Genomic DNA, 15,478 nt, shown 5'->3' with positions numbered 1-15,478 from the left:
TTTACTTAAAAGAACTTCTTGTCGTTTAGGAGTATTAAAAAAATTATATACAGAACTAAGTACACCCATACAATTCCGAATACTTTGAAGGCCACAAGCGCCAGAAATAGCCAAGTTTAGACTATGAGAGGCACAGTGGACATAAATAGCCATATCATAATTTTTTCTAACATACGCTTGTACACCATTAAAACGACCACTCATAGCCGCAGCCCCGTCATATCCCTGTCCAACCATAAAAGAACAATCTATACCAAGATTTATTAGATTATCTAATAAAGTTTGAGCGAGGCTTTCTCCCGTTAAGCTAGTTACTGGAACAAATTTTAAAAAATCTTCACGTAATTTTAAAGTATTGGTTTCTAGATATCGAACACATAAAGAGAATTGCTCTTTACATGAAATATCAGCTGTTTCGTCTGCTAATATAGAAAATACCCCGGCAACTTTTATCTTTGAAACAATTGAATTATCCATTATATTATTACAGCAATCGATAATTTCATAATGGATTCTGGGACTAATATATGTTGCATTAAGTGATGATGTAGATATATGTTTTTTTTAAATTTATATCCCCACTTTGAATTCTTAATCGTAATAAGGCACGAAAATTTCCGTCGTTTTCAATAGGTTCTTTAAAATCAAGTAATCCAGAATCTCTGTGCCCCCGAAGAGAAATATTTTTTCTGCCACAAAATATTATAGTTTCAATTATGGGCGACAATTTTGAACGATTATCTTGTATTTGTTGTTTTAAAGAAGAATCTAGTTGCAAATCTATCGAAATTTGTTTTTTTCAGTAATAGCTAATCTATTCTGAGTACGAAGAACAGCTATTTTATGATACTCAGTTATTTCATGATTGCGGAAAATTTCTGCAGCATCTTTCCATTTTGAAAAAGGAATTTTTACGAGAGATTTAAGTGAAACACTTCCTACACCGCCATGGTGCAAAGAAAAAAATACACAATATTTACAATAAGCTCCGTCCGTTGTTTTTGAATAAGCTAACCACTCCCAACGAGAAAACCAGTTAAATTGAAATTTTAAATTTCGTTTTCCACTAATAGGAAATTGATAAGATTTATCTGGGTACCATAATGCTTTAAATATAGATAACTTTGACTCATCTGACGTATGTGTTTGTTTAAAATAATTAGCAATATCATTATCATTCATACTTAGTTTACTAACCGAGCTTTTTTCTTTATTGTTTTCAACGGGTGTTACAGAATTTGAAGTATTAGATTCGTCTTCATCTTCACTCGTTTCCTTTTTTTTTTTGAAAAACATCGTTAGAGTGGTGTTATTTAATTTTCTTTTCTTATCACACATATTGGAAAATAAATAAAAAAATGAATTACGTTTAAAATAATAAATCAATAAATTACGTTTAGAATATTAAATAATTGTATAAATACAAAAATATTGAACACAGAACGACTCGTTCTGAACGAGAGTTCAAAATAAAATGAAATTGTGCGAGTATTCTGAGTATTGACGTTGCAGATAAGACCTAATCGTCGATCGGTTATTTGTAGATTAGTTTAGTTGGTATATAATATTTATTATTATGTCAAATCGCATGATTCAAAGTAGATAGCAACGATATTACGATTACAAAATATTATCTATTATACACATTACACGCACACGTATATCTGTGTATGAACTTTGTACTTTGCTCATAAACAACCATGACCCATGTGGCCATGTAATAAAATGTAACATGGAATGACAGAAATTATTTTTTGACAAAAATATTAACGCGTTATTGGGGCCAGACTAGACCGATATACGGAACCTTTTAAAACCACCGGGAAGTGACCGACCGATAAAACGCATAATATGATAACTTTACCTTTAACTTTAACTTTAACCTAACCTTTGAATAACTGTAATTCACATGGTTGGCGTTCGCTGTTTTCTTGAATAGGTTGTGGTGTTCTACATATTCTATATATTGTAATCTCTGTACAGTCGTCCAACTGTTTTTCTGTATATGTGGTAAATCGTTTTCTATCTTAAGTTATTGCAATATTGTTTTGAGTAACTGTTGGAAGATACCACCTTTCAGTGTTATTTTGAACATGGATTATTGGTATAGGTATTAAATGGTATAATGTAAGTTCAATGTCAATAACTAATGGTATTTTTGTAATAAATACTAAATTATCGTTTACATAGTAAATACTCATTTTAGTAATTTTTTGAAACTCATTTAATTCTGAAGCTTTTGTTCCCATAGGAATGCTATATTGTTTTTTAATTGTTAGTTATATTGATTTTAAAGTTGATGCTAACTCTTGCGGTGTCATAAGACTTCGATGTATTATTCCTTCTCTAGCGGCAATTATTATTTGTCCTAACGTCTGAGTTTCGTAGGCGTATTGATTTGTGATTATTGTTATTATTATTATTTATATATAAATTATGGACTTCTCCTGCCATTAATAAGTCTAAAACATCGTTAGTTCTAGTTTGTATTTGTAACATTCTTACGTATAATTATTGTTCCTTAGTTGAAATGTTTCTATATAATTGTTCGGTTTGATCTAACGTATTTCCTATATTTTTTACTATTAATTTTAATACTGTTGTTTGAGCCTTCATTATGTGTAGTATATTAGCCCCCGATTCTTCTGTTTGCTTTATAGCTTCCCGTGTTTTCTTAGTGCATTTATCATCGCATACGCCAAATAACGTGTACATAGCGTTACCATTATGTTTACTAACCCCATTCTTTTCCGTTGCTTATTATCGAATTGATCCATACCACTTCCTAATGACAAATACATACGTTCTTTTTGTTTACTTATTTCGTTATATAAATCCGTTATCACTATCTGGTATTTCCCGCATAAATCGATATGTTTTTGATCGGTACATATCTTTGTAATATTTTTCATTTTTTCCCCCAATAAATCATATTTTGTATTATACTCCTTTAACGAAAAATATGTTACAAGTTTATATTCAGCCCTATAATCCTAGTAGGTCCTAAATGTTCGTAATATAATCCCTTGCCATTTCCATAAGGCGTATATTTAAAGTGTTCTGATATATTTATTTCGTCAGATTTTACTAGATAACCAATCATCATCATCACCAATCTGAAGTATAAAATTGTATTTATATTAAACTAACTACCTTATTTTAATTATCTTATATATATTTTTTTTAAAACCACCTATCATAATCTAGTATAACCCTTGGATCGTATAAAAGTTTCATATAATTTGTTAGTCGTTTACATAATGTATCTACTGACGTCACTGAATCTGGTGACAAATCGTACATGATTTTAGTAATAATTTCTATTATTTTAGTTATTTCGAGAGATGTGAAAGGTTCTTCAACGTTATTATTTGCAGTATTGATATGACCTACAAAACACCTCGGTGTGTTTTCCGGCCCTATAGTATATGTTTCATGTAATTCTTGTTGAAGTGCGATTTCAAGTTCCAAAATGAATTCCCTTTGTCTGTCCCTAAAATAAAAATTAATCTATAATTTTTATTATTATTATTTTTCTCTGCTTAAAGAATATTTAGAAAAAAATGTTTAATTCTACATTGGTTGTATTATGCTTCCTATTTAGTTTTATTCTTAAAATTAAATTAATAATTTACACGTTAATTAAGTATATATTTTTTTTAATCGGTTTGTGCATCATTATAATATTTTTTAACATTGTTTCTATGAACAGTGATGCTACGCCACCCACGCTGTATAACTATATTTTCATTTCCCACTATTGCTATGACTTCGTATGGCCCTAACCATAATGGATCGAGTTTTGTTCTATGATTATTATCCTATAGGAGTACTAAATCCTTAACATGTATTTCTTGTGGGTTTTCGTTTCGATCGTATCTTTCTTTACTTTTTATTTTATTTTTAACTAATTGTTCCCTAGCTATCTTATGTGACACTTGCATGTTTTCCTTTAAATCAAATAAATCTGGACCTTGGGTCTAAAAGGGCCAATCTCACTTTTTGGTGAAAATGAGATAAATGGCTTAACATATACAATTTTATGTATATTTTCTTGTGCTAGAAGGGCGTATGTTGATCACTAAAATTACAAGAAACAGATTGGCCAATGTTACAAACAAAAACATTATTTCTATTTCTATAGTGACCTATCTGATTTAAGTCTTTATAGTCATTATCTAATTCATAAAACTATAAGGCTTATGTGTACTTTGGCCCTTATATGATAAAATTAAATAAAAATATTGTCTTATCATTGGCCATGTTGACGTTGTTTATTGATAGTGTTATCAATATTCTATTCTATATTAAACGAAAAAAATATTAAAATTATATTTAATAACAAGTAAACATTACATCGTCGAACAATTTTTTGTTAATATCAAATGTGTAGTACTCATAGTTCAATATTTTTTAAAACAGTTATTTATTTTTAAATCATTACAATGAGTAAGAGATCGAAGCTGCTGTTGTCAATGTGCAACGACAAAACAGTTAAGGTACTATTATAGTTGATTGGTCATATTTAAAAATATTATTTTATTTAATATTATACATATTATTATTATACATAATACTATCATATTTAAATCTAGAAAATACAGTCGAATCCGAAAGTGAATCTGGTAGTGTAAATTATGATTATTCTAGTGATGAATTTTATATTCCACCAATCAAAAATATTCAGTCTGAAGAAAGTAGTGATGACGATATTCTAAATAATAATGGTAGATAACATACTAAAATTATACCATAATTTCTATACTTAAAAGTAATGTATATAATATATATTTTTGAAATATCCTAGGTTTTATTGAGATTAATCCCGAAAACTTGATAAATACACTAAATCCTGAAAACAACAATGATAATGATGAGAGTTTTGATATTGAAGGTAAATTAATAGTATATACTTTTATAATGTTTGCTTTACAGAAATAATAATATTTTATAATAGAATAATTTCATATTATACTATTATTACTAGGCACCTATTATTATATACAAATAAACTAAAAACTCAATACTATAAAATATTATTAGAATAATACTAAATAGTATATTTTAAAGTATTGAAAATAAAATAACTAGATTTTTTTTTTCATTATTAAATTACTCACTCTAATATTTTGGTATTTTGAAATTTAGTGGTGAACTCCCCTAGTGTGTCTAGAGATATAAGTATTGTTGAAGATATAGAAGGATTTTTCATAAATTCAAGAGGTGGTGGTAGGAAAAAATTGGCTGATGAATTACTGACAAGAAAACGTAAAAGAAATCCAGAAGGTTGGACTAAAAATGTAAGGAAAACGTCAAAGATGCAAGGCAAAAGTTATATAACTACAAAAGGTAAATTAGTTCCAGCAAAAACATTGAAGCCCCCTTGTTCATGTAAACGTAAATGCTTTGAAAAAATTGACACAGATCAAATGTTTGTTATTTTTGATAATTTTTATAAGTTGGAATCAGAAGGACAAAGCCAGTTCATATCAAATAATATAGAAGAGTACCCTAAAAAAACTGAACGTATAAAACAAAACTCCACACCCAGTAGAAGACAATTTTCAAGAAAATACTTTCTCACAGGAATTAATAATATACAAATTGAAGTATGTCAGGTTATGTTTATGAACACATTGAATATAAGCTTGAAAAAAATTAGAGTTACTATGGCAAAAAAAAAAATAACAGGTGCAGGTATATGTTTGACAGATGGTAGAGGACGTCATTCAAATCATCCAAAAACATCTGACCAAGATAAAAATAATATAAGAGATCATATTAAAATGTTTCCATTCAAAGAAAGTCATTACTCTAGAAACAAAACTAATAAAAAGTATTTTTTGAATCCAGATCTTTCTATAAGTAGAATGTATGATCTTTATAAAAACCATTGCACAGAAAACCACTTTAATATTCTTAGTGAATTTATGTACAGGAACATTTTTGTTGAAGAATTCAATTTAGCTTTCAAAAAACCAAATATTGATACTTGTCAGTTATGCGATAAGTTTGAAACTATTTTGAAATGCTCCACTGTGAATGAAGAAATACAAGATACAATTGAAGAAAAAAATGTACATTTAAAAATGGCTGAAATGGCTTATGAGGAGAAAAAAAAAGATAAAGCTCTAATTACTGTTAACAATGAAATATTAACTGTGTCATTTGATTTACAAAAATGTTTAGCTACACCATTCTTATCTAGTGGTCTTTCTTTCTACAAGCGATAATTATGGACTTTCAATTTAACTATATATGAGACATATGGTGATAAAAACTATTCATATTGTTATCTATGGGATGAAACTAAAGCAAATCGTGGTGGTCAAGAAGTAGCATCTTGTATTTATAAATATGTTAATGATAAACTTGATAAATGTGATGGTATTAAAGAGATCATCTTTTACAGTGATTGCTGCCTAGGTCAGAACAGAAATATTTATATGGCTGTAATGTTTTTGCACTTAGTTGGTTGTTTGAAAGAAAAAGGAAGAGATCTGATTATCCATCATAAATTTTTAATACCTGGTCATACACACATGGAGGCAGATACAATTCATGCAGCCATTGAAAAACAAAAAAAAACGTACAATGATAGATATTGAATTGCCAAGAGACTGGGCTATACTCATAAGTTCAGTTCCAAGAAAGCCTCCAATAAATGTAATACAAATGGAGCAATACAACTTTTTAAACTTCAAAGAGTTAATTGGTAAAGTATTTATACATAAAAAAATTAATATTGATGGTGAAGCTGTGGGGTGGAATAAGATTAGGTGGATGAAGTACATGACTAATAATTTTGGAAATATTTTATATAAACATTCCTTCTCCTGTGATGAAAACCATACATTTAAAATATTGGACTTAACAAAAAAAACCAGACGTTCTTGTGAATTAGGTGAACTACATGCTCTACACACTAACCTTTTACCACTTGAAGCAAAAAAGTTAAAAGACTTACAGTCTTTATTACCTTTTATCAGTAAATCAAGCCGTCCATTTTACTATTCATTAATAAACAACTCCACAACTTGTAGATCAAGTGAAGAAGAAAGTGATTAAGTTGTTATTTTGAATATTATTTTATAGTTTGTTTTTAATTTTGTTATAAGGTTTTTTTTTATAGTTTAGTTTTAAGTTTGTGATACTGTAACAAATATTCAAGGCTGAATAATAATAATAATAATAATATCTTTAATCTTATAAACTGTTACATAAGAAAGTTATTTTTACCCTATTAATATTATAATATTTTAGTGAGTGTTAATTTATTATATTTATTTTAAAACAAATTATGTTAATATATAAATATTAAATAAATATAAAAATGAAAAATCAACTGTTTTGATTAATTGTTACTAAACCTAAGAAGTGTAAGGCTAGATATAAAAAATATTTTTTATAAACATTGATGATGTGGTTTTAGGGCCAATGTCGCATATTTTTTTATAAATACTGATTTTCATAGGGCCAATGTCAATAAAAAATACTTAAATAAGAACATTAAAAAACCAAATGTTTACCATTAGGTAGTATATAATATTATATTATGATGATTGCAAAAGGAAAAATGCATACAATAAAAATTCAAATTTATATGCATTTTTGAAGTAAAAAAAAAACGTAATTGTTTATTATCCAAAAGTGTTAAATAGTGAAATTGGCCCTTTTAGACCCAAGGTCCAGAAATAATCATCGTAATTGTATCGTGGTCCTGGTTCAGTTTTTAATTTAATCGGTACCTCCAATGTGCGTCCGTAAACTAGTGCGTATGGCTGGAAGTTAGTAGATGAATGTACTGTCGAATTATATACAAAAAATGCAAAGGGTAATAAATGATCCCAATTATTTAAATTCTTGTCTACATAATGTCGTAAGTACTCAGCTAAAGTCCTATGAGCACGTTCAACAGGATTACCCTGTGGCCTAAAAGGACTAGTGTTAACCTTTTCTATCTTTAATAACTTGCAAACTTCAGCAAACGTTTTACTAAGGAAATTGGTGCCCTGATCAGTTAATATCGTTCCCGGTATGCCATGTACACAAACGAAGTGTATAACAAAGGCTTCCGCGACCGTGTTCACCTTTTGGTCAGGAATTGGAACCCCCAAAGTGTAACGCGTTAGATCATCTTCCATAGTTAAAATATAAATATCATTAGATAATGTTGTCGGCAAAGGCCCTACTATATCCATAAATATCTTTTCAAATGGTTTTGAACTTGTAGACGTAATAGCCATTGGTTGTTTGATATGCCGATTTGATACCTGACACGATGTACAATTCTTTATATATTTCTTAACGTCCCCCTTCATATTTCTCCATATAAACTGTTTTTGAATACGTTTAATAGTCTCCGAGTATTGAGTCATGAAACTTTTTTAAAATAATTGCTTTTTCTTCCTCAGTATATTCTACACCTGCACATATAATGATTTCTATACCTGTTTTACGAAATACGTATCGTATAATTGACCTTGTTTTTTCCCATTCTAAATCGTCGTGTTCACCTAATTTATTTATGGCTAGTTTATTTAATTTGTTTTCTTCGCAAAGTAGTTTCAAATTTACTAATGATATATACATGTTTTCGTAAGTTGTTTTCTGTCGATCTCTATTTTTCGTTACTAGGTATATTATGAACTAGCTGATTCCGTGCACTTCGTTGCCCTTAAAAATTTGTGATTGTTAAAATCTTTTTGTAACATGTAACATGTAACATAACAGAACATTGTGAGATGATACATTAAATAATACATTCGTCGTAAAACGTAACTTTTAATGCCATAGACATATATATATATATATATATGTGAAAAGAATTGCAAGTCAAATACAATTTACATTTTTATTATTGTTGTAAAACATAATAACATGTATCGAATGAAAATAAATTATATTATAGAAAATTTTTTATTAATCATATATTGAAAATAAAATAAAATAAAATTATATTCAATTATATATCAATTAAATTTATTGGGTTAGAGCTTCTCTGTAAACGATATTTGATATTGTTTTATTTTGTGGGAGCAAAATTAATTGATTATTAGCAGATCCAACTCGTGATAGGCCCACATACAGTTGGCCATGAGTAAAACATTCCTTTCGTAGGTCGATCCCTACTAATTCGAAGGTTTGACCTTGGGACTTGTTAATAGTCAACGCGAAAGATATTTCACCGGAAATTGAACCCGTTTAAACGGGATTGGCAGATCAGTTGGGATCATCGGTATCCTCGGAATATGAGCTAGCTGACCAGCTGCCGGGCCGGTAATAATGGTCGCTACAATTAAATTGTCCTTTAATTCCTTAGTAAGCAGTCTTGTTCCATTACACATACTCGGAGGGCTTACATTTCTCAAAAGCATGATTGGAATTCCGATTTTTAACGTAAATTCGTGTGGTGGCAGTCCAGAAGGATTCAGTGAATTTAAAAATTCCTGTGGATAATGCACTGCGTCTTCGATGTTCGTGACGGTGTCGATCGATCTGTACATTTTTATTCGGCCAGAAACTTTTTGTAAAATCATATTGTTTATTTTGTTGACAGTATCATCATTCCTAGGTGACACTATTGCCCTCAAACACAACCAATGATAGTCCTTTTCGTGCAAATTCTTCATGTCAGGGTAAACTGCATCTATTAAATTATCTAAATTATGGACTATCTGGCCTAGTGACTCATCCAGAAGGATGTCACAATTTTCTCTTAAATTTGGAGTGGGAAAAATTCCTTCCCCAATTTTTAGCAATTGTTGTGGAAAATCACTATCTGTGATTCCACGAAGATGTGCTCTCATATTTGTTCGTAATTTTAAATTTTCAATCGAAGTCCATAAAGGGGACGATTTCAAGCGTGCCTTGATGATATCTGTGTGTGTACTTCTGTTAATGACGGGAAGTGTCTGTCGGAAATTATGCATAATTTAATATATAAGTTATAACTAGGCTCCAGATTTTTATGTTTTTACATATTATTACTGAATGTGTGCAGTTTTATAAGAAAGGTATTTACAGTTAACAATGTAAATTTGAATTAACCGTAGTAATTACAATTGGTTTTTCATATTATAACTATTTGTAATGTTTACAAGAAAAAGTTACAAATAACTACTAACTAGAGAAATAGTTTGAAAATAGTAAGCTAACAAATTAATAATGTTCAAAATAGATCTCATTATTGTTATTCTAAATACATTTCCTAATTTTCAACTGCCTAGATTTTAAATCAGAAACTAATAATGCAGTCTTTAGTGGCAAAGCGCTTTGAGGAACATAAATTGTTCAAGTTACAATGTGAAAAACTTGCTCTAGAAATTAAGAAAATTAAAGAAAATCTTATTTAAGTACCTATATATTTTGTTTTTTATGCTTATTGTTATTTAGTTAAGTTAAAAAGCTTATAGCCATATAATGTTTATCACACATACCTAAGTGAATACCTATGTTTTCGTTACTTTTATAAATCAGTTGTTTTGTTTGTTTATTATATTATATACTTTTTTTTAAATTAAAATTCTTTAATACCTATACATATTTATTAAATATAAATAATGTGATGTTATAGTAAATTGGATTAAGTTTTTGTTACTTTTATGAATAAATGAATGCGTAAATACCATGGATAAATATAATGATTTATTATTTTTTTTTAACTGAAATGCCTTATGATATAAGCTTGTCTTGCTGCAGGTCCTAGTATACTGTGGTCAATTTCTCCAGCAACTTCCCCATCTTCTTCTTCTTCATCACTGTCTGTAGTATATTGATTATATTTTCGAGAGATGTTGTGAAGTAATGCACAAGAAAGAATAATATTTACAGTTGTTCCAGGTGCATTAGCAAGACATCTTCTCAAACAAGGAAATTTTCTTTTCCGTATTCCAAATGTCCGTTCTATTATATTTCTTGTTCTAATCTGACATTTATTATACTTTCGCTCTGATGGTGTTACAGGGGTTCTTAAAGGTGTAAACAAATAAGGTTTACATGCATAACCTATTGAAAGGAAATTAGAAATATTTATTGTATAAATAATCAAATTTAATAGTGTTAAAAAAAAATTAATTACAATCAAAAATATCTCATGACTATAATTAGCATAACTTTTGAGAGGTAGAAAAACTTATTAATTAATAACTGAAACAAAAATTCTCAAGGCTTTTACCTATACATTAAATATAAATTTAAATTATAAGTACATTAAATATATAAATATAATCATACCTCCATCTCCAAGCAATAACACATGGTTAATACTTTCAGAAAAGTATTTGTTTGCATGGTTTCCACTAAATATAAAGCTATCTTGGTAGCTCCCTGGCCATCTTACAACTATATCTACAAATTAAATCGATGGTCCACAAACAGCCTAGTATAAATACATACAGTAAGTATAAAAAATAACTTTTAAATAAATAATTCTTTATACTTTCTCTGTGATTGGGTTTAAATCCGCTGTTTGATAACTGATAACTAATTAATGCATACCTGAACATTTAAAGAAAAATATCCTTTTCTGTTTCTGAACACTTCTGAATCAGGTCCTCCAGGATTTTGTATTTTTATGTGCGTACAATCTATGCATCCACCAATTCCCGGCATCTTGTACATTTGGTAACATTTTTCTTTTATAATATTCCATTCATCTGCATTTCTAGGGAAATGTACATGATTTTTAACATTACTTGCCAACATTTTACATATATTTTTAATTATTCTTGATACAGTTTCTTGGTTAATTCCTCTTAAGTCACCATTTACAATCTAAGATGTAAATTAACAAAACTTATTTTACAAACAACTGAATGGGACTTAAAATTGGTGCCTACTTGAAAGTTTGAAGATGCGTAAAACCGCAGTGTTGTTAAGAGTTGTAGAATAGGTGGGATGGGCAAACCACGATTATTATTGTGATGAATAGTAGTTAATGGCATAATAGTATCCATAAATATTTCTTTAGAGAACCTAAATTAAAAAATACATTATTCAATTTGTGTTTAATGTACCTACAGTTGAATCTATTAAAAAGGGTTTATTTCACCGTATAATTATTATAATGTAAAATACTTACAGTAGTACAATAAATAGTTCCTATAACAGATACCTACCTGTATCTTTTGTACAATTTAAGATCAGAAAATAATTCTACAGGGTTTTCTTGATCCCTGATGTACCTTTGAGGTGTATTATCTTCATCAGCAAACTGAGCAAAATCAATTAGTTCGAATATATCAGCCATATTAACTATACTTTAGATAGGACAATTTAATAAAAACAAAAACATAAATCGATGCAAATGGTAGAACGATAATTTTGTGAACAATTTTAACAAATTGATTACATTATTATTTTTATTTTGAAATGATTAAAAAAAAAATAATAGTTTACGGGCTCGTTAAGGGTGGTCTATCCACCTCTTAACTTTAAGGAAACCTTAAGTGACAGCTATCCCGTAAGTATGACTGTGCAACGCAATTTTAAGGGACTGTGCTTTGGTGACACTTAAATTCATTTTATTTATTTATTTATTTATTTTCAAACATTACGGGCAGAGCCCAATTACATTACAAGTGTAGACTAAGTATAGAATTACATTTAAATATTTAAATATTAATAGTTACATTTTAATAGAACAGTAAATAACAATTATAACAATTAGATAAGTTTAGGTAGGGAATGATGGTTGTTCATTTGCTATGCGCATCATACGATAGATAGGATTATTACGGCCGTAGTTTGTAGAACAATTTGGGATGGAGAAGGTTGTATAAGAACGGAGGGAACGCTGTGGTACTTTAAAATGTATACTGGAGAGAAGAGTGGAGGCGTCTATTGATCCGTCCAAGAGCTTTCGTAAAAATGATAGATTAGCAGTTGCTCTTCTATCAACCAGTGAAGTTAGATGTAGTTCAGTGAGCACCGGGAAGTAGTCATAAGGGACATGATCTATCTTAAGTACATAAGCAGCGAATGATAAGAAGAGTCTTTGCACACGCTCTAGTTGGAGGGAGCTAGAGGTTGTATGTGGGTCCCATACCACGGAGCCATATTCTACAATAGATCTAACTAAGGAACAATAGAGCACTTTTATCGATGATTCTAGCTTAAATTCGGAAGCTATTCGCTTCACAAATCCTAGCACTTTTAGTGCCCTAACACGCAAATTCGATGTGTGAGTGAAAATCCAGAGTAGGGTTGTACAGTATACCTAGGTCTTTCACGCTCATGACTGATACAAGGGAAGAATCATAAATCTTGTACTGGAAGGGGATAACAGATCGACTTCTAGTGAACGACATAGTTAGACACTTCTTCACATTAAGACCAAGTCCTAGTGAACATAAGTAGGAAGCCACATTGTCTAAATTAGATTGAAGTAAGTGACAATCATCTATAGATCTAATTTTCAGGAACAGCTTGAGGTCGTCTGCAAAAACAAGGAATTTGCAGTTTGGTATGATTTGTTTTAGGCCATTTAAGAATAGGGCAAATAGTAGTGGTGATAAGTGGCCACCTTGTGGAACACCGGACGGTACGAAAGAAACCGATGATTTATGCCCATTGGTCTTAATCCATTGTAATCTGTCGGATAAGTAAGACCTGAACCAAGACAATATAGAATCGCCAAAGCCTGTCTTGTAAAGAACTTGAACAAGTGCTGAGTGGTCTACACGGTCAAAGGCCTTTGACAAAACCGTATATATTGTATCTACCTGGAGGTTTTTTTCAAAGGCATCAAAGATATACTTGTTAAAGATCATAGAGTTCGTTATTGTGGAGCGGCCGGGTCTGAAGCCATGTTGTTCATCAATCAGTACAGAGTTCACAGATGGTTGAATACTCTGGAGGACAAGTGAGTCGAACAGCTTAGCTAAATGGGATAATATAGAGATTGGTCTATAGTTCTTAACGTCGGATTTGTCACCTGATTTATGTATTGGAGAAACACAACTCATTTTCCATATAGAAGGGTAAACTCCTTCATCAAGTGAGCGTCGGAAAAGTAGCAGAAGAGGAAAGCTAGTGGAATTTCGAATATTGTACAAGTAAATGCCAGAAAGCCTGCCAGGACCAACTGATTTTAAATTCTTTAGCTTATCCAGGCCTGCTTCAATATCTACGATGTTAATGCTGAAGTTGCTTGGTAAATCATGTTGGAGAAATGGCATATCGAATGTATTACTAGTATTGGATGTGTAAACAGAGTTGAAGTGTGAAGCAAAAAGATTGGAAATCTTTTCGGGGCCGGTGCAAGAGGAGCCATTTAAGTGGACTAAATTTGGTATACCATTTTGTGATTTGCTCTTCCTAACAAAGTCCCAGAAGGAACGAGAATTGTGTTCAAGAGCTGATTCGGTACGAAAAAAGGGGGTAGGGAAAGTGGCGCGCCCATCGCCCAGTGTACCTTAACAAGTATGCTGCAGTAGCCCTACCCTGACCTTAATTGGTTGAGGTAGTCTGGTCCTCCAGGTTGGGGGTTGAGCGCAGGGTTGACGACCCTGCCTTGTAAAAAGCTTTTTGTTCAGGATACATACAACAAGCCTCGGACTAGAGTATATGGTAAAACGACTGGAAACTGGAAAACGGAACAATTTTTGGGTACGTGGAATGTGCGATCTCTGCACAAATCAGGTGCGGCTTTGGATTTGGTCAAGGAATTAGAAAAATATGGAACGAAGTGTGTAGCACTTTAAGAAATTAGATGGGAAGATGCCGGGTCAACAAAAGTGTCTCAAACAACCATCTTCAACGGAAAATGCGAAAAAGGTCATAAACTGGGAACCGGTTTTGCTGTGCACGAATCAATTATACACTCAGTAAACGAGTTTAGAGATATAAATCCGAGAATTACAACTTTAACAATTAAAACAGACAATTTTGACATGGTATTAATCAACGCGCATGCTCAAGCTGATGATAAAAATGAAGAAGAAAAAGAACTGTTTTATGCAACACTAGAAGATACGTTTAGCATGTCAAAAGGTGATATAAAATTAGTACTAGGCGATTTCAATGCAAAAATAGGAAGGGAAGAGTGCTACAAATCGACTATTGGAATCTACAACCTACATTCCAGCACCAACGATAATGTTACTAAACTAATCGACTTCGCTTTAGGAAAGGGTTTAGTGGTCAAAAGTACTATGTTCCAACGAAAAGACATACATAAATATACATGGATCTCACCGAATGGGAGACATAAAAACCAAATTGACCATGTCCTAATAAATAATAGATTCAAAAAAAGTATTCTGAATATAAGAACTTTACGGGGAGCTGATATGGACTCGGACCATCTACTGGTTGGTATATGGATGAAAGTTAAAATTAAGAAATATAAGAAAGGTAATTTAACAAACAAAGGACGAACCGATATAAATAAACTAAAGGACAAACAAGTATGCAAAGAGTATGTAGAGTGCTTTCAGAATAGTATTAAAAGTAAACAACTAGATATAGAAAGAAA

The 15,478-nt window shown here is 30.6% G+C and overlaps 1 pseudogene; it reads left to right on the top strand.

The window, feature by feature from the left end:
* The first annotated feature begins 14,061 nt into the window (after positions 1-14,061).
* LOC132942571 (craniofacial development protein 2-like) lies at positions 14,062-15,237 on the top strand (annotated as a pseudogene).
* The last annotated feature ends 241 nt before the right edge of the window (positions 15,238-15,478 follow it).

Source organism: Metopolophium dirhodum, chromosome 1 (assembly GCF_019925205.1).
Source record: "Metopolophium dirhodum isolate CAU chromosome 1, ASM1992520v1, whole genome shotgun sequence".
Classification (NCBI taxonomy): domain Eukaryota; kingdom Metazoa; phylum Arthropoda; class Insecta; order Hemiptera; family Aphididae; genus Metopolophium; species Metopolophium dirhodum.
This window is presented reverse-complemented; position numbering and strand designations above follow the sequence as displayed.